The sequence below is a fragment of the Schistocerca americana genome, unplaced genomic scaffold, assembly GCF_021461395.2.
Source record: "Schistocerca americana isolate TAMUIC-IGC-003095 unplaced genomic scaffold, iqSchAmer2.1 HiC_scaffold_98, whole genome shotgun sequence".
Classification (NCBI taxonomy): Eukaryota; Metazoa; Arthropoda; class Insecta; order Orthoptera; family Acrididae; genus Schistocerca; species Schistocerca americana.
Window position 1 is genome coordinate 600,001 of NW_025726763.1, and position 5,000 is coordinate 605,000.

The 5,000-nt window shown below is 53.4% G+C and overlaps 1 non-coding gene across 1 annotated transcript in view; it reads left to right on the top strand.

The window, feature by feature from the left end:
* The first annotated feature begins 4,639 nt into the window (after nt 1–4,639).
* LOC124593344 overlaps nt 4,640–5,000 on the top strand; it is a 1,910-nt gene continuing 1,549 nt past the window's right edge. The window contains exon 1 of the ribosomal RNA XR_006977990.1: nt 4,640–5,000. This exon is cut by the window's right edge and continues 1,549 nt beyond it. This is a non-coding gene — a ribosomal RNA (small subunit ribosomal RNA).

Sequence of the window (5,000 nt, forward strand, 5' to 3'; positions counted from 1 at the left end):
AAAACATACCGCCATCTGTAGGTCTCCCGCAACATGACCTCCTGCAACGACGATACCGTCATCTATGGGACGCCAAGCCGACTAAGACAGCGATGGGCCCAAAGCTCCCTTCTTTCTACCCCACCCACAAAGCCTGCACCCTCTGTCGACAACAGCACCCCAACGCCAGCGCCTCTGCCGCACGAAGTCGTGGACCGGCAATCACTCCACCTGCACCCGTTCGTGCCCCACCCCAACCGCCCAACTCGCAACTCCAGCGGATGAACGGCGGACTTTGCTCGCACTCGCAATGTGCAATCCACCCCTATAACGTGCGTTTCATGAAGAGTTATGTCCAATATGCGACATTCCCGCTGTCCATATACATGAGCTGCCAGCTGTACCACGTACGAGCTACAGACGCGATCGCGTTGCTCTCTGTACGAATGCAGATGCTCAGCGGCAGCTAGGAGGCGCTCCATCCATGTCGGTACCGGTGAGCGTTGCACTCGCAGTCACAAAAACGTACGGCAAGTATATTACTCGGAAGAGTCAATGACAGTCCAAGCCCCCCTGCGTGGGAAGAGTCTTCCTAGGCCATGACCCACCGGAAGGGCGCAGCGTCCCCCACCCCAGACATGTGACGTCAGACTATCGGTATTGACGACTAGACTGATTCCTTATAATCATTTGCCATACACCGGTGGAAGCTGCCGAGACGAGTAACTACATAGCGGGCTCGCCGTGTCACTAATGTACAGAGATACAATAGTTTCGACTGGAACCGGATTAAACGTATACACGGCGCTGATTAGTAATAGATAGAGCCATCAGAATACAGATAATGTATAGACCTGTCCGTATACATGCTGAAAGACTCTGCTCACAATCACACGTCAGCCAGACACTCTTATCACGCACTACTCTCTGCCTGTAACAGGCACACAGACAATATGTAAGCACCAGCATGGAACACCACCCAGTGCATCCTCTCTGCCACATTAGACAATCCACACTATCATAACCAGACCGGGAGGTCCACTCGGAAAACAGAATATCCCACCCTTCCGACAACCACCATTGCTCAGCTAAGCCACCAACACCCACACATGTCCCACACAGGGGTGCACCCAACATCACAATACTGCCTCCTGTCACACCACACAAACAATGGCAGGAATGAAAGACACAGGTCTGCCACAAGCATGGAATCAGAGCGCCGCCTGTTATGAGCCAAAGGTGCACCCTGACGTGGCAAATCAGATGATGCCGCAGTCATTTACTTACGATATTCACAATCAACAAACCGGCCCCCCCCCCCCCCCAAAACACCTTTCCGTACAACAATGTGTACCTTAACCTAACCCATATTGTGCCTTAACCTAACCCGTATTGTACCTTAACCTAACCCGTATTGCGCCTTAACCTAACCCGTATTGCGCCTTAACCTAACCCGTATTGCGCCTTAACCTAACCCGTATTGCGCCTTAACCTAACCCGTATTGCGCCTTAACCTAACCCGTATTGCGCCTTAACCTAACCCGTATTGCGCCTTAACCTAACCCGTATTGCGCCTTAACCTAACCCGTATTGCGCCTTAACCTAACCTATGTTGCGCCTTAACCTAACCTATGTTGCGCCTTAACCTAACCTATGTTGCGCCTTAACCTAACCTATGTTGCGCCTTAACCTAACCTATGTTGCGCCTTAACCTAACCTATGTTGCGCCTTAACCTAACCTATGTTGCGCCTTAACCTAACCTATGTTGCGCCTTAACCTAACCTATGTTGCGCCTTAACCTAACCTATGTTGCGCCTTAGCCTAACCTATGTTGCGCCTTAACCTAACCCATATTGTACCTTAACCTAACCCATGTTGCGCCTTAACCTAACCCATATTGTACCTTAACCTAACCCATATTGTACCTTAACCTAACCCATATTGTACCTTAACCTAACCCATATTGTACCTTAACCTAACCCATATTGTACCTTAACCTAACCCATATTGTACCTTAACCTAACCCATATTGTACCTTAACCTAACCCATATTGTACCTTAACCTAACCCATATTGTACCTTAACCTAACCTATGTTGCGCCTTAACCTAACCTATGTTGCGCCTTAACCTAACCTATGTTGCGCCTTAACCTAACCTATGTTGCGCCTTAGCCTAACCTATGTTGCGCCTTAACCTAACCCATATTGTACCTTAACCTAACCCATGTTGCGCCTTAACCTAACCCATATTGTACCTTAACCTAACCCATATTGTACCTTAACCTAACCCATATTGTACCTTAACCTAACCCATGTTGTACCTTAACCTAACCCATGTTGTACCTTAACCTAACCCATGTTGCGCCTTAACCTAACCCATGTTGCGCCTTAACCTAACCCATGTTGCGCCTTAACCTAACCTATGTTGCGCCTAAACCTAACCTATGTTGCGCCTAAACCCAACACACGTTGGGCCTAAACCCAACACACGTTGGGCCTAAACCCAACACACGTTGGGCCTTAACCCAACACACGTTGGGCCTTAACCCAACACACGTTGGGCCTTAACCCAACACACGTTGGGCCTTAACCCAACACACGTTGGGCCTTAACCCAACACACGTTGGGCCTTAACCCAACACACGTTGGGCCTTAACCCAACACACGTTGGGCCTTAACCCAACACACGTTGGGCCTTAACCCAACACACGTTGGGCCTTAACCCAACACACGTTGGGCCTTAACCCAACACACGTTGGGCCTTAACCCAACACACGTTGGGCCTTAACCCAACACACGTTGGGCCTTAACCCAACACACGTTGGGCCTTAACCCAACACACGTTGGGCCTTAACCCAACACACGTTGGGCCTTAACCCAACACACGTTGGGCCTTAACCCAACACACGTTGGGCCTTAACCCAACACACGTTGGGCCTTAACCCAACACACGTTGGGCCTTAACCTGCTCTGTAATTTTCATACGACGCGTTAAATTAGTGTAGTGTTGCCTAACTGCAACCCCCGCAATATAGTTTGCTACTCGCACTGCCCGGTCCCCAGAGTATCGCTTCATGTTAAACACCTTGCAGCTATACACTGTAATGCGGATGGCAGCAGGACGTACATGCTCAATGCCCTTCGCAGTTGTTCATTGGCATTCGCATGGCGAAGCACAGCCTACGTTGTGGTACGGCTTGTGTCAACTGTCCGCTGATGTTGTACGTCCAAATCACACACTGTACTGCACATTGGTCCTCATGTACTGAATGATACATCGTGGTACATGTGTGACCGTACCACGACTGCGCCAACAACGGCGAACCATACGGTCCAAATATTGTGCACTCAGCTACGTGTCGTCTCCCTATAAGAGCTGGATTGCAGTATGGTATGCCGTGGATGGCGATCAGCATGAGCCGTCTGTTGATGTAGTGGCGCGTGTTGTCAGACGTAGTCGTCTCTTCTCACACACCGTGATAGCATGGTGCACTGCGTTCCACATCTGCGACATGCGACAGAGGCCGGTTGACAGTCGTTCGCGCAATGGACATCGCATACGTACGGGGGCCACCTTCCACGTGTTCGCGAAGCGTGCACATGTTGTTGCGTGTATGTGGGCAGACATAGTGTGTCGTGACACCTGACACAGGCATGCAACAATCGTTGAATTTGCAAATGGCGATGGACGTCTACGTTTGCTGGTGACGTTACGCAAATGAACAACTGGTAAACCGTTGTGGTGCGGTTGTTCTCGCTAGAGGTGAATCAGTGATGGCGACGATCGGTTGAGCTACCAACCGGTTGTTTCAGCGATACCCACCATGCCCACGAACGTGAATGGCATGTGGGTGTGAAGCGATACGCGGCGGTGGCTGGGTGGGACCGTCCCCGGCCGGTGAGGGGGGGCCTCCCGGCGTGCTGGCCGCGCGGTGCGTGGGCGCACGCGCTACAGCCGGCTGGTGGGGGCGGCCAGTGGCAGGCGCGCCGGCCGACGGAGGCGGCAGGCGGCGCAGCTGCGCGCCGGCGCACCCTGCACGCGGCGCCGTGCGGCCAAAGTAGGTCCTCGCGGGCCCGGTGCGAAGCGCGGTGGACATCTGCAGTGTGCTGGTCCGATTGAGGACTGTGTGCGCTGAGGATGCGCCGCCGCCCGGCGCTCGGCGCCGCGACGCCGTCTGCTGCTCGGTCGCCTCTGCGGTTCTCGCAGGTGGATTGTATCGCAGCTGTGCGGACGTGTTGGCGCGTGCGCTGTGCTGGGAGTGTTCGCTTCGGCACCCAAGTGGGGCTTTTGTCCTTCTGTGGCGCTGGCGTTGGAGCTGCCGGCCACCGTAGGTGGCGCGTGTTGTCTCCCGCCGGCAATGCCACGACAGCACGCTCCCGGGCCTCTGTCGGCAGCGGCAAGCTCAGTTGGGAGCACGGGTGGTCGCACCTAAAGCGTCTACTCGCCAAACTCCGGGCGATTGCGCCTCTCTCGAACCCGACCAAGTACTTAGGACGGCGCTGCGCGCCGCCGGGACCTGAGAGGGTTTCGAGGTGTATTGTGCAGGGGAGCTCAGCCTCCTCCTGTTTGCAGAATAATTGAGCGGACGCTTGCGTGTTCGCGCGGGCCCCCGGGACACACTCCCGGGCGGCCGGCTGCTCAGCTCTAGTTGACGCAGCTCCCTGGTTGATCCTGCCAGTAGTCATATGCTTGTCTCAAAGATTAAGCCATGCATGTCTCAGTACAAGCCGCATTAAGGTGAAACCGCGAATGGCTCATTAAATCAGTTATGGTTCCTTAGATCGTACCCACGTTACTTGGATAACTGTGGTAATTCTAGAGCTAATACATGCAAACAGAGTCCCGACCAGAGATGGAAGGGACGCTTTTATTAGATCAAAACCAATCGGTCGGCTCGTCCGGTCCGTTTGCCTTGGTGACTCTGAATAACTTTGGGCTGATCGCACGGTCCTCGTACCGGCGACGCATCTTTCAAATGTCTGCCTTATCAACTGTCGATGGTAGGTTCTGCGCCTACCA